Genomic DNA, 16,197 nt, shown 5'->3' on the forward strand with positions numbered 1-16,197 from the left:
ATGACTTACACCAGTCTTGTAAATGTTTCCTTTGAAACATCTCTCCTACACATTCCTTTGTTTCCATCCCTCTCACTGTAACACAGGCCCTTACCTCCTCAGAGTCCTGGCAGAACAAAGAAGGCATCAAGCCTCTTTGAATCTTCATCAGCACCCACGTCCCACTGCCCCCAGCCCATGAACAGTGGAAGTTTCTCAAGTTTCACAGACAGTGCTACTACACAGTAGCTATAAGCTTTCTCTACCAAGAAGACTAGAGCTTCTAAACCCTCCTTGCTAGAGCACTAAGGACATCTCTGGATGTAGAAATTTAATCATTTAAATCATAACATCTCAGCAAAGAGAATTTTTCAAATTAACATAATCAATCTAATAAATGAACTTAGATATAAAGGCAGTGATCTTAAATTAAGCCAAGCAAATACAAATTGCCATAAATATTGACAATGACTATAACATTGGTCATGTCTCACATAATTCTTCAAACTATTTTCTATCACTGGTTATGTTAAATTATTAATAGGAAGTGTAGAGTTGATTGGTAAAGTTCTACAAACCAGGAAGATTTTCTCCTAGATGGCTAATGTTTATATCTTACCCATACTTGATGTAACTTAATGTTAACAGGTCTTCATCTCAAAACTATATGAAATCCAGGCCTGTGGATAAACACACACACATACACACACACACACATCCTATTCCATTATTTAGCAGTAATGTCTTCAAGGCTACAGTGTTTCTATTTGATTGTCTATTCATACTGGTGTATAGAGCTCAGGGGCCTTATGGAGAAGAGACGCTGACATTTTAAAAATTGCACGCAATACAGTGTAATACGAGCTCTGACTGTAGTTTCACAGGATCTATGGCAATGCAGAATTCAAAAAAGCAGATTAGATTATGACTAGGAAGAGGAAGGAAGCAGTATTTTTGTAGGGTATCAAAGGTTTGGTGGAAATTTACCAGGCTGAAAGGATGGTAGCATTATTCAGCTGCAAGGAACAGACCGAGCTAAGACACTAGAATGTGGAAGAGCATGGCGTATTTGTGTGTGTTCATTTCAGAAGGGTCAGGTGGAGATGGGGGGGCAGGGCATAGGACTGGACTGCTGATACTTCGTGAAGGGCCTGCAGAAGGACTTGCTACCTTCATCCAACTGAATAAACTAAAGAATGTCGTCGTAAGACCATAGTTAGCCTTTCTGATCCAAGTTAGAGCACACTGTGAGAAAATATTAAATTAGTTGCGGAGAGGTCCATTCTGTCAACCTGTCATAGTTTTTGAAGAAACATCAATGAAATATTAGACAAGAGGGAGAGGACAAGGGGTTCAGCTGTAAAGGTGGGAGAAGGGAAGAATCCCCTCTCTAACCCGGAGGCTGCTGCGAGTTGCTGTTTTTGTTGCTGCGGCCAATGCTGTTGCTACTTCTGCTTTTGCTGTTGTTGTTGTTGTTGTTGTTATTGCTGCTGCTACTGCTGCTGTTTTGGATTCCCAGCCAGCACCTTCTCAGGGGCAGCATCCATCCCCCTGCTTCCTCATCCCCAGCATCATCACATAAGGTAACAGGTGTGGGCTCCCAGACGTGATTCCTTACTGTTCAAAAAGGAAGTATGGGAAAACGACTTCACACTTACACATATGCAGGAGAGATCGAAGTGAGAGGGGGAACCTAGGTGGCTTCCCTGCCACCTCTTCAGAATAAACTAAGTAAAAACAGGAGAGAGGGGGCAATCCTAACAAAATCACAGTACAGTGAGAATTAAGAGACGACTTAACAATCATCCTCTTTGAGAATCCTCTTGCTTTTCCAATTTCATATCTACAGCCTCTTATGCTATCCAAGAAGCAAAGGGAAGAATTGAAGACATGACTTATCCTTTGCTACTCCCGAAAAGCAGTTAGTGATGTTTCTTCTGTGTTTTAAAAGTTGTGTTTGCATAAAAAAATTTTATTTGAATTTTAAAGGTGGAAATTATTTGAAATCAAGTACATTGCAGAAGGCTAACAGAAATAAGACACAGAAGAATGGCTCTTTTTTTTAAAGGATGTCTCTGTTATTCAAGCATGGGGTGAGGAGCAGGTTAACAAGCAGATTAGACATGATTTACACCCAATTCAAATGATGACTCAAGAAATTTCACTTTAATTACACATATTTTAAAGCACTATAGCTCAATGAGTTCTCACCAAATTATAAATAGGTATAGATTTTGTTTCTGAAACATACGTGCTACATTATTTTATAGCAGTAATTCAAATTTAAGAGTGATGCTTTCAAGTTTCAGGACCTCATCAGGAATATATTTTAGTAATTTACTCATTTGAAGGTGATAATTATGAAGTCATTTGAGGGGCAAAAGATCTCTAATTCACAAAGTTAATCATAGATCACTGAAGAAAGTTTTTTACTATGTCACATAAACATTTGTCCAATTATCCATTCATTTAATCAACAGATTTTGATTTTAAAATACTAAGTGACAGATATGTGTTTGGTAGGTATTGTGCATACAGTGGCAAACAAGGCAAGATATATGTTTTTCTTCTCTATCCCTATAGAACAAGAATGATCAGAGAAGGAGATAATTAGAAAGACCAGTTGTGCAGCAATGACATACAGCTATTGCAGCTTAAATACAGGATGTCAAGAGAGTTCACCTCACAGGCATTTGACTCAGCTTTGGCATGGAGCATATCAAGAAATGTCAGGTTAGAGACCTGACCAGAGCTAAAGAAACAGGATTAAAATACCCCTGATTTGTATCTTTTTATAGCCTGATATAATGTCAAGATTTCATTTCTAATGAAAATTCTTTCACTTAATCTCAATCCAACTGAGACCTCACACTGAGCAGACCTTCAAAAACATATCCCCAAAGACTGCTGGAATCATCTGCTCAAAAGACGTTCCCTTCAGTTTATGCTATCCTTCACGTAAACTTCAGCGTTTTTTTGTTTTTGTTTTTGTTTTTTGTTTTAGCTTCTATTTTTTCATTAGCTTTGCTCAGCTTTTCTCTCCCAACCTCACATGCTCTATTGTTTACCTTCCTGAAACTACAGCGCTTAGAGAGAGGTAAGTCTGATGGTGCAAACAAGCATGCAGAGACCACGACCCGGAGCAGCTCTGAGACTTTTGTTGTCACATGTTGTTATTACCAGCATGTTATTTCTGAAATCACAGATCACAGTATGAGAATTAAATCGAAGCATCCCTTTGATGTTTGATGGAGTCTTCTAAAACTAAGTCCCACTGAGGATGATTTTTCTTTAATCTAAATGATCTATGTCATAGGATCATCAAGCACCTCTAAAAACATGAGGTCCAATTAACTGCCCCATGGCTTTGTGTAAACCCCTCCCCAAATGGTTGTATGTCTACATTATCTTGCCTTATGTAATTAGAAGTGCAATCCACAATACCATGAGCTAGCCTAATTGAATGCCGTCTTTACAGGACATTTTTCCCACTTTTGATAAAATAATCAGCAAATTTGTAAGCCCAATTGAAATTTTTTTAAAAATGTAAAAATGTGTAACTGTGCATGTTTATTCTTCCTCTCCTTACATCGTACCTCAAAGTGCTTCATATATCAGAAGGGAAACTACTGTTCCAGAACACTTCATGTGACAACATGAGGAAGTTCTCCCCATGCAAGTAGGTCCATTACTTTTGTATGAATACATATCACATATTACACACATGAAATACCTTGTCCTTTTATAAGGAAAGATTATAATAATTCTTTCCATTACCTTAGTTGTTTTTTAACTAGAAACAAGGTTTCATCAAAAAAAACCCTACTTTTATAAAATACGGAAGGAATAAAAAAAGCAAAATCTGTTTTTAAGAAAAAGCAGAGATATTTGAACTTTTTTTTAAAAAAGGCTACAGGAAAATATTTCTATTTACATAACATTATGTGTAATTTCACTTTCCACTAATTAGTCCTGGACTTTTTCATTTTGGATACAAAAGGCAAAAATATTGTAGATAAATTCTCTGTCAAGAAAGGCACTTCTAAAATACGAATTAAAAGTGATACATTCCATAAAGAAATTCTAGGCCAAAAAGAACATGAGGTTTGGAGGACTGGAGAGAAATCAAATTCTGATTGCAATGGGCACACAGAGAGCTATGAAGTCAGCAGTTAAGCAAAGGATACAGCCACATTATTAATAGATCAGGAGCAAAGTGCCCCCTTTCTTCTTCTGATTAAAAAGGCAAACCAAGACAAGACAACATCTAAAAACTCCTCTCTTTTATTGAAGAAACAGCTAACATCTAAGCTCCATAAAGGAAAAAAATATATCTATCTATATATAAATAACTAATCAGTCTGTTTGCCCATCTGCTCGGCTTCTCTATAATGAGTGTTAATACAGCAGCCCACCGAGGGGGGAGAAGAAAGGCAACTTAAAAGTGATTTCTAATCTTGAAGCTTTGGTATCCTTGGGCTACTGTTAACACCATTTCACATTTCATTGTGAACATTAAAAATAATACATAAAGAGATGTCACATTTGACATGAGAATAATCTAGAAAAGTCAAGCCTTTCATTACCCAACAATCGCTGGCATCACAGAAGACATTCATTCCTCGCCTCGCACTCATCTGATGGCATGACAATCAACAATATGCTATTAATTCCAAAGATACGAGGATTTTGGCTTCTGCCTTCTTTATGGGAAAACTCTCATGTCCGCATATAGTAATTCTACAGAGTTGTCTCTCAGAAATGTAACCACAATAAGTGTTTATGCAATAGGACACATTTCTGCTAGATTCAGGCAGTAAGGTGTGGGGCCAAGGAGAAGAGGTGGCAAGTGGAAAGAGTGTTGGAGAGGGCATGAGAAGCCTGAGCTCTGGTCCCAGCTGTCACACGCCTGCCTCAGGACCACAGCTGGGTTTCTTGTGTCTCAGCCTCTTTCTTAGACTCTATGATCTACCTCAACATATGTCCAAGTAGTGACATGAAGGATGAAATGACCACTTAAAAAAAAGCCAAGTCTTACCTACATCCAATTTATTCACACTCTTTGTTTTTGGTACTAACTCAATTAGGATATACTTGCAAGTCTGAAACCTCAAAATTTTCAGGAGGCCCTATAAGGTCTAAAGATGATTACCAATGATGCTTTGGCCTAATAGTGTTGATTTCAATTGTGTATTTGCTGGAAAAATAAACACAGCTTAGCTCCCCTATTTCTTCTTCTCTATCTTGCCTTTAATGAATGAAATTAATTTTAACAGTATTTCTTACAGGGAGCTTGTTAGAAAAAGTTGGTGCAATAATTGTTCTTCAGCTAAGGATTTAAGAGTGTTGCACCTTTTTCCTGCACCAGAAAACTCCTCTGTGTTACCTGTGTATGTTGACATGAGCTCATGCATGGCTGACACTATTTCTGAGAAGGCAAGAGAGGAAAACACCAGGTCCTGATTAAAGTCACACATTCACAGCTGTGTGGACCCACGCAGAAGACTTAACGCTGCTTCTAGATTTGCTCCTCAGTGGTCAAAGGCAATGGCAGATATTCCTGGACACTGAGTTCTCTTTCTTGTTCTTTTTTTTTTTTTTTTTTTTTTTTTGAGAAAGAGTCTTACTCTGTTGCCCAGGCTGGAGTGCACTGGCGTGATCTCAGCTCACTGCAACCTCCACCTCCTGGGTTCAAGTGATTCTGCTGCCTCAGCCTCCCTAGTAGCTGGGATTACAAGTGCATGCCACCATGCCCGGATCATTTTTGTATTTTTAGCAGAGATGGGATTTCGCCATGTTGGCCAGGCTGGTCTCGAACTCCTAACCTCAAGTGATCTTCCCATCTTGGCCTCCCAAAGTACTGGGATTTCAGGCGTGAGCCACCACACCTGGCTCTCTTTTTCCACTTCTAAGACCCAGAATACCAAAGGTATTTGCAAGAGGTCTTCAGCTTGTGTCATGGGGGACCTCTGCACCACTGCTTTTACAGAAAGACACCTGTGACTAGAATTTCTTGACAAATGTGCTGCTGGTTCCCCATGTCACTTAGGACAAAGCCATGTGATTTCCTTGTTAGTATCTTAAAATTAATAATAGCAGCACCTGTTTTCCCCCTTTTTTTTCTGGACTGTTTTGAAAATCTAAGTAGATAAGAAAATGCTTTGAAAAAGCACTTACATATGCAAGGTGATATTCGGCATGTACTCTGTTATGCCAGGTGGACAACACTTCTAGTCAGACGTGGGGCTTTTCATGAGCACTGGGTGAAATCAGCTTGCCCAGAGGGCCCTTATAGCAGGCAACTTTGCTGATCTAACCCAAGTACACTCAGACTACTAACGACCAGGAACAGACAGAGAAAATGAGAGAAAACAGATGGAAAGGGAGAGATTTTTAAAAATTAAAAAAAAAAAAACACAAAAGTGAGTGCAGAATAAGTATGAATTACTAAAAGGCACAATTTGATTTTAATCAAAGAGAATAAGTCGTGATCCTTCTGGAATAGCCATGGAAAAACATCCTAGGCACTCCACATGTTGAAACATAGTGTAAGAAACAGATAGGATTCCTGCCCTTGGAGGACCAGCATCCAGTCAGGGCTAACAGATCATAAACATAATAAAGTAAAATAAAATCCCAATGACTAATGTACGTTGCAAGGAAACAAAGGATCAGAGATGCTCGTGAGAGTCAGAAGATATTTCAAGATAATTAAATTAGTGCTTGCCCTAGCTTTATTTTATGCATCAAGGGATGCAGGATCATACAGCAAAATGTGCAACTCTTAGCAGACCCTCCGTAAGCATTTGCTGATGGAGAGGATAATGAAACAGATGTCCTATCGGTCTGAGCTGCTGATCCTCCCTAACACCATAAACTACAACAGAGAACTGTAGCTGGATTAATCTATCAGAAACCTGCAGTTTACTTTCATGGTGCCAGATGACAAAAAAGAGTTAATGCCACTGATCCCTTGGCCCATGCACACATCTGAAAAGCACATGTGTTTTCATCATTGAATTGCAAAGCCTCAACTTCTACACAAATCCAGTATATTCCACATTTTCAATCCAGTTCAATCCCTTAGTTTACTGCTAGCATGACCTGTATCTCAGCCCTAAGCTGGTTACTGAGCTAGATGTAAGGAAATACAACAAACACACGAAAGATCATGAATTTTCTAAGCTAATCATTAGAAGCAAACACGTGAATAGTTTTTTTTGTTCCTTTGTTTTGTTTTATTTTGTTTTGATTACAGAGTCTCACTGTCACCCAGGCTGGAGTGCAGTGGCACGATCTCGGCTCACTGCAACCTCTGCCTCCTGGGTTCAAGCAATTCTCGTGCCTCAGCCTCCTGAGTAGCTGGGACTACAGGCGCGTGCCACCATGCCTGGCTGATTTTTTTTCTTTCTTTTTTTTTTTTTTTGTATTTTTTAGTAGAGACAGGGTTTCACCATGTTGGCCACACTGGTTTCGAACTCTTGACCTCAAGCGATGCACCCGTCTCAGCCTCCCAAAGTGCTGGGACTACAGGCATGAGCCACCGAGCCTGGCCTTTTTGTTTGTTTGTTTTGTTTTGTTTTGTTTTTGGGATGGAGTCTTGCTGTGTTGCCCAGGCTGGAGTGCAGTGGCACAATCTCGGCTCACTGCACCTCTGCCTCCTGAGTTCAAGCAATTCTTCTGCCTCAGCCTCCTGAGTAGCTGGGATTACAGGTGTGTGCCACCACACCCAGCTAATTTTTGTATTTTCAGTAGAGATGGTGTTTCACCATGTTGGCCAGGCTAGTCTTGAACTTCTGACCTCAGGTGATCTGCCTGCCTCAGCCTCCCAAAGTGCTGGGATTACAGGCCAGCCACTATGCCCGGCCAAGAATCGTTTTTTTAAAAACAAAAAAAGCCTATTCATATTTTGAGTACTTGATTTGATATTTGAGTAAAAATATATTTAATATTCTTGGGATTGTCAATCATTTTAATAATGTAATGTAGTATTATAATACTTTGAAAAGATCTGAATCCTACAGATTGAAAAACTGTTTCCCTTAAAATCTAAATACATATCCCTCTTCCCTTCCAAAATAACCTCCTTCCTCCTTTTTTCCCCCTCCTTAATAAAATAAATAAAATTATCTATGACAGACTGATGTAAACTGTGACCTAAGATCCTTCTCTCCTTGTGCTCTGCCTCGGGCCACATTATTTCAGGTCTGAAGAGAGTCTGAGATGATCCAATGATTCAGAAAACCTGCTTCTGTCCTGCTAGGCAGAGAGCTGCTCAAGGAAATAAGCATCTCTAGAGGAAAGCCTTGACTATCTGAAAGTCTTCTGGAACTGTCAAGGTCTGTCTAGAACAGCTCAAGATTAGGAAGTTCCCTGAAAACAAAAAAAGTAAACATAAAACCCTCTTTTTGGGGGAAAGGAGTTAGTCTCATTCTCTTTCTCTCTCTCTCTCTCAATCTCTCTTTGTCTGTCTCTCTTTCTCACACACACACACCCACCCACCCACCCACCCACACACACACACACACCATAAAAGCTCTAAAGATGAAAACTGCAACAGAGAATACCCAGTATTTTGTGATTTTTGTGAATGATGGAAAGAAAGATGTTATGTGTCTCTGGGCAAATTACTTACTTCACAGTGCCTTGGGTCCTCGTTTATAAAATGATATATGACCTCACGAATTTTGAGAGGGGCAGATGAGATGATCTATGTAAAATGTTTAGCACAGCACCTGGCACATAGTAAGCAATCAATAAGAGATAGCTATTGTCATAACCATCACTGTCATCATTATTATGGTAATGGAATGGTGATGAACTCTAAGATGAGAGGGGCAGGGACAAGAGACACTAGAAAGAAGAGATGGTCAAGACAGATGAGAGGTTAATTTTGGCAGCTTGGTGGTTTTTAGGAATTGTATGTTTTAGGAAACATAAACAGGCAGACTGGACGCAGACAGAAAGCAGGAGACAGCAGTTCTGCAGCAGGAGAAGTACATGCTCCCTGTGCAGCACCTGCAAAGGCAGCCCTGAGCAGTGCCAGGGGTTTCTGCTGTGCTGGGGCAGGGAGGTCAGCTTCTGTGTGCCACATCCAAGGGCTCTAAAGGGAAAGACTATGTAAAGACAAGTCAAGGTCAGTGAGCTCTCTCCTGCTTCATCATAGCCTCAATGAGCATGTAGCTCACATCTTCCAACTGTTACACTTTTATGTGTCTGTCTCCTTCACCAGGCAGGTTTCCAAGGCCATGACCATCTCCTCATCATTCCTTTCTGTATTCCCTCCGGCACAATGTCAGGCTCATAGTAGGTCCGCAATAAATGAATGAATGAATTTTCTTAGAAACTCCTTTTCATGGAGAGATGAGACGGCTTTTAAGGAAGGGAGTACCCCTCTCAGCCCCATGTCCTGGGTCACCTGCATGGACAATGACTTCTTCAGTTCATCACCAATAACTAAATTTAAAAATGTTTATCTGGGCCATCATAGAGAATCTTAAATTATGTTTAGTATATACTCCCTAAAAAGACAGAAAAGGAGTAATATGTAGTTTCATACCAGTATAATGGAATTCTGAAAGCTGTTAGCACTTGTATGATTGGCCCTAATCTGCCCCCCCAAATTGTGCTATTTATTTATTTCAACAATCATTTTTGGGGAACCTGCTTAGTCCTCAACATTTCACTAGGGACCAGAGATTCCAAAATGAGTAAGACAACTAGACTGTAACGTCCATTTCCTCACTTTCAAATAGAATCCAGGGATATTTACTAGTACCTCTAATCTTGCCCATCTGAAAAAAAAAAAATCAAGGTTTTTGTTTGCATGTATAAGTTTTTCCTTAAAATTAAATCTTCGATTAGTTTACCATAACAAAGAACTATTTAAGGGTGATGTCCTTAGAAGGCCAAACAAATTAAAATTATAAATATTATTTTCAGGTAGCACAAATCAATGCCCCTTTAACCTACCACATTTAAGAAAAAGGCACCTCAGTTCTCATATTGCTCTCAAGAAATGCATAAGACTTTTGGGAACTTCATTGATTTTGTAGCACTTGGCCAAAAACACATTCTGTGCAATCATCCACTAAAGGAAAACAAAAAGCAGGCAACTGAGAGAAGAGACCCAGGAGGGCAATGCAAAGTTAGTTGAGTGATGGCCTCTCCCTTCTCATATACCAGGATTCTACTGCCCTTGACGAGTTTGCTCGTTACTCTGGACTGAAGAGTCTTTAGACCATACCTACCATCATTTCTGGGATGTTTCATGGGGTTTGAGATAACAAAACATAAAAGTGAGGGCAAGATGCTCTTCCTTAACCTTGATGCCCTTGTTCAGCCACTGAAACACTGTTAAAGAACACATAGGGTTACAGGTTATGAGCTATTAGGACCTCACAAATGACCTTTACCAGAAATTGTAGCCTATTCTAAAATAATTATTTTAAATCAGCCAATGTTCTCCATTTGAAGTAGCATCATTAGTGAACATGGTGTTCTTTCCTACAGCAAAAAGGTACTTAGAGAAAGAGACCATAGTGACAAGCTCAGAAGTAGACAACACAAGCAGGAAGAACATGCCTGAGGCTGACCACCAGGAGACGGCAGTGCAGCGTCAAGATGCATCAGCCAGCGCCTCGTGGTGTTACTCTTAAGCACATCACATCTACTTCTAGTCTGAGACATTAAAATTTGAAGTTTTTATCTGAATAGAGCACTAAAGGTGTGACTTGATGACACACTCTTTTATCAGAAAACAGTATAACAGTATTAGGGTAAATTGAGGATCTGATCACATTCTATTCTAAGGAGGCCTTTGCCCCAGCTGTCTGTCTCTGTGAGCCCTCCAGTGGGTGGCCCAGCTGTGGTGGTTACATTCCTGCATATGACAAAGGTACAGCTGGCAAACTGCTTATTTTTCTTGAATCTGGGATGATATCCCATCACCTCTATTACATCACTGCCATTACCACCCCAGGAACAGGCCGATAAAAACAAAAGACATGCATTTTCTAATTCCAAGATCTCTCTGAAAATTTAAAAGAATTTTTAGAATCTAAATTAAAATCTAAATTTGTAGATCATTTTCTGGACCAAGCCCCAAAACCTCTTACTTATTATTAATCGGCTTTTTCTATGCCCAGATTTTTATTTGTTTCTTGCTTTTTTGAAAGAGAAAAAAACTCACATAGTCATGTCCAATGGAAATCAGGATGATCCTACTGGCTTTTCAATGCATCAGAATATGATTAAACATTTCAGTAAAAAATTTTACTTCTAATAAATTATCACATTAATTTTCTAAGAGAAAGACAAATTAGCATTCCTAAAGCACAAATTCTGTTGGGTCCTTCCTCTGGTCCCAAATCCTCCATGATTAACTAATGCCTTTAGGGTAAAGTCCAAGATATACCTGGATTTTCAAGCTAGACATGACTGAGGTCAAGGTTCCTAGAAAACTGGCTGGGCATGGTGGCTCACTCCTGTAATCCCAACACTTTGGGAGGCTGACGCGGGAGTGTCACTTGAGGCCAGGAGTTCCTGATCAGCCTGGGCAACATGGCAAGATCCCTTCTCTCTTTAAAAGAGAGAGAGAGAGAGAGGCAGAGAGAGAAAGAGAGAAAGAGAGAGAGAACTGAGGCTGAGTTTAGATAACTTACTAGGGGTCCCCCAGGACCCAGCCCTGTTGACCCGCTGTTGCTTCTTCCTACTGCTCCAAGGTAGCTAAGCAACCTCTTCATCACATCAGGTGGGTCTCAAAAACCACCCCTCTTCCTCAATATTCTGCTCATAGTCCTACTTCTCCATTTCTGCTTAAGCTATATTTTTCCAGGAGGAAGTCTATACACCATTCCATGCCTTCCTTCAATTTGCTCTCTTTCCTAAACTCTTACTATGAGAGTCAACTATTTCATATTTCTTAAACATTTCTCTCAAAATAGATACTAAGTGCTTTGAGGGCAGAAACCATCTCCTGTATTTGTCTCTCTTGCTATGCCGGGTGCCCTGTCAGGCGGAGAGCAGAAACTCAACAAATCCTCTTGAAAATGGTGAGCAGGGGGCTGTCTTTTTCTTCTGCACCTGCCACAGGTGGCATGTGCCACCACCCTGCCTAGAAGGCTCTCCTTCACCTTTGCCTTAATAACTTAAGGTCTAGGTAAGCTGTTCTTCCCAAAAAGTCCCAGCATACCTCATAATTATCCCTTCATAGCCCTCATCATAGTGCAGGATATTCTTACTTCCTAATTACCTGTCTACTGGGTACATAAGTAAGGAATGCAAACTCCTTGAGAGGCACAGACATATGTTTCTTGTCCCCTTTGGTATATCACCAGCTACTAACAGGGCTTAGCTCAGAACATGTGCTCAATAAATAGAAAATAAATGAATGCCTCCAAAAGAAAGTTTTAACTCCTTCTCATGGAATTCAAGGCTTTCCATCCATATTTCCAATCCCATCTAGCTTTCTATAGGCATCTTGCTCCAGCCAGTCTAGTCTCTAACTACTAACCCCACTATGTACTTTCCTGTTCTCTGCTTAGTCTTCCCGTTAAATAGAAAGCCCTCCCCATTAATCTCCGTCTGTTATTCAAATTCTGCCCAACCTTCAAGGTCCAGAACAAGTCTTATCACCTCTAAGAAATCTTGCTCCAGGCACTCAGATCTTCCCCTTCTCTAACGTCATCTGTATGTGTGTCTATGTGAGCCATTCCTCACCTATCCATGTTGTTACATGTCATAATTGTCTGCAGTTATTTTTCCATCTCAGTCCAACCTGGCCCACAGGGAGTCTTCTTCCTTCTGAAGTTAGCATTTACCTCTATTTTAGGAAATAATTCTATACACAGCCTTGGGACATCTTCACTGTTGTTCTATATTGTTAAGTTGTATGCACTGTCATTTAGAAATTTTTAAGGCAAGTCATGGTTTTGATGTGTTTCATTCTATCCAATTCTTTGCACAAAGTAGGAGATTAATAGACATTTCTCACCTGACATGTTGGTTAGAAAGCAAAAGTGTGTGTAAGATGAGTAACCTACGGAAATTAGTAAAAAAAATAAAAACTTTTACCAAAAGTGCAGCTGAAAATTTATAATTATTAGAAGCTATATAAAAAGGTCAAATGTTGAGAGTATAATTACACAAAGTAGTAATTATTCTCTGAATAAAGGTTATTTTTAAATAGAAACTTTTGTCCATATGATAAAAATTATGAATAGAAGAGAAAATTTGGTAGAAAAGGAGTAAAAACGCAAAGAAAGAAAAAGATATACCCTAGACTGACATCCTAAGCCCTACCCCGAGATCACGAGGATTGGCCTGCAGCATGCACAACTGCATCAGTTGACTTTTATTACAAGTCTAGGTCATAGCTGAGCTAACGCCACAGCTCTACAAAGGCTTGACCAACAACTGCCTGCACACGAACACTATAATTCTTCTTCTTCTTCTTCTTCTTTTTTTTTTGAGATGGAGTCTTGCTTGTGTCGCCCAGGTCAGAGTGCAATGGCATGATCTCGGCTCACTGCAACCTCCGCCTCCCAGGTTCAAGTGATTCTCCTGCCTCAGCCTCCCAAGTAAATGGGATTACAGGCGCCTGCCACCACGCCAAGCTACTTTTTGTTTTTTTAGTAGAGACGGGGTTTCACCATGTTGGCCAGGCTGGTCTTGAACTCCTGACCTCAGGCAATCCGCCCACCTCAGCCTCCCAAAGTGCTAGGATTACAGGCATGAGCCACCATGCCCGGCCGAACACTATAATTCTTCTGATGTTGGATGGAGAGGAGGGGGGGATCAATCTCTTTTACCTGGTTTGTAATAAACATTTTCTTACAATTACTTTTTGATGCACTGTATCTAACTATTTAGTTTTATTTATTTTATATTTCCCTGTATTCCCCCCCAAAATATGGATAGCAGCTGCTTTCGACCATAAATAACAATCTGAGAACAAAAATACTGTGTTCAAGGTTCAGTAATTCAGGGTTCAGTAACCTAGCAACAGAATGTCAAGAGACCTCCTAACCTATGCCCTCAACAGCCAAATACCTATATACCTCGAAGACATGGGCCTGTAGATCTGCTACTCAAGTCAGGTTTGGCTCATTACAAATTGATATTGGCCAACCAGAAAAAAAAATCACAAAACGCTGGAGGCTTTTTGCCAAGTTTCAAGAACCTGAGTGTCATGGGATATAAATAGGAAGTAGACTTGAAACCAGAGGCCACAAAGTTGCCAGTTAGGCTTTTGTCTTGGCAAAACCCAAATTAGCCAGCATCTTTAACCCTCTAACAACTAATACCGAACATATGTTTTGTATGCCCTAGGCTGAATACACATTTTTAATGGCAAGGAGAAAATGTATTCATTACTAGGTGTGTTCCATCAAATGAGGAAGACAGGAAGAAAGGTGACACTTTAGTGTTTTAACAAATTAACAAAAGGTGAATCCTCATCTCTAAGGCATATTACAAGAAATAAAAGAAAGACCCATATCCTCCTCCCTGTTGTTTAATTTGGTTTGGTTTATCAGCTCATCCATCTCACTGTAGTGGACTCTGGCTTCTAATGGGCATTTATAGTTAAGGGTCCTTCATTGTTTAAAAGAATATAGATATTTTACTGGTTTTCCTTCTCTACCCAATGGTGAAGGTCAGGACATAGGAAAGCAGCATAACAATGTGTTTTGTTTTGTTTTGTTTTTTTAATCAACCATTCCAGCAGTGGCAAAAATAAATGAAACGTGGGAGGCTGTTTATTTGTACGTCAAAGAGAAAGTGAAATTCTCTATAGGGTGTCATGATCATTTGTTTCCCCCAATGAAGCAAACAAATCAAATCGGAATAAAACAGGAGCCTACCCTCCATCATTCACGGTGTAATGAGTTCTTGCTAGATTAACCATTTTCCTTTCTTGTTATACTCATCCCCAAAAAACAGATATACAATGACATCAACAAAACAGCTAAAGGTCATCAATCTACAAGACAGGAAATGCAGCAGCCAGACCTGGATCCTTTCTAAACATTAGCTGACTCCTGGCCAGTGGCTCTGGTTCTGCAGGAAATGGGCTCACTGATAAGACACATCTTTGGGAGGCAGCAATGATCAGGAGCAGATTTATCAGTTGCAGTGTCCTAGGACATGGAGATCCCTAACCTGCCAGGGCTCTCAACATTGCGTGGCTGCTTATTTGGTATGTTTAAAACCAAAAATCTTGGACTCATTGAATTTTGTGGTTCTTCCCCATCCAACTTAACCACTCATTATTAGAAGCTGAAAGCTGAACACCAACAGCATTCTGTCAAGAAGACCAAAAACAGAGTGTGTGGAGGCATCAGGGAGCCCTGTCCAACTGCCATGAGAACAGACCATTAAATGGAGTAGGTCAACGCACTGCCTAGAAGGAACGGGCCAGTTCAAAGCCTGGTTGGCTGAGGCTCTGAGGTCCTAAGCAAGACTCAGGGGGTGTTCCTGGGTCCCAGGAGTGAGGTGAGGTGCTGATACTGACAATACTGCCTCCAGCAGTGGTGCTTAGAGTTGAAGATGACGGCAGGTACACAAGCCACATTTTCTCCATAGCTAGAGGCAAGGAAGGACAGCTGTCCTCAACGTCAAACACTGATGGAAAGCTACAGAATTCAGAGCATCTGCTGTACCACAGGTACAAAAACAACTGTCACTTTACCACTTGCCTTTCACACACATTGGCTCTGTCTTATCTAGATTACTTAGAAGATACTAGGGAGGCCAAGTCGGGAAGACTGATTGAACCCAGGAGTTTGAGACCAGCCTGGGCAACATAGTGAGACCCCATTTCTTAAAAAAAAAAAAAAGGAAGAAGAGAAAAAAAGAAAGAAGAAAGAAGAAGAAGACGATGACGACAATACTAACAGCCCAACTCCAGATGCTTATCAAGTCAGTCCAGATGTACCAAGCCCTAGTGATGTGAAGAGAAGCACTACCTTAGAAAGAGAGGTAGTCACCCCATTTTTATTCCCTCTGCTTGAGAGTAGAAATGTTTTAGTAAACAGAAAAATCTATGAGTATTGATGGAAGTTCAATGCTATTTATAACATCTGCAGCCTTAGTACTTCTTGTTAATACATACACAACTCAACTTCTATTGAATGTCTACTGAAGCTTCATTTTATTTGTGATGTAAACATTCATACAGGAATGACCTTCTCCTGACAATGGGAGCAGTTGCTCAAA

General features: G+C 40.1%; 1 protein-coding gene across 3 annotated transcripts in view; it reads right to left on the minus strand.

The window, feature by feature from the left end:
* C1H1orf21 (chromosome 1 C1orf21 homolog) overlaps window positions 1-16,197 on the minus strand; it is a 237,879-nt gene that overhangs the window by 146,933 nt on the left and 74,749 nt on the right. The gene's annotated exons all lie outside the window — the stretch shown is intronic.

Source organism: Pongo abelii, chromosome 1 (assembly GCF_028885655.2).
Source record: "Pongo abelii isolate AG06213 chromosome 1, NHGRI_mPonAbe1-v2.0_pri, whole genome shotgun sequence".
Taxonomy (NCBI): domain Eukaryota; kingdom Metazoa; phylum Chordata; class Mammalia; order Primates; family Hominidae; genus Pongo; species Pongo abelii.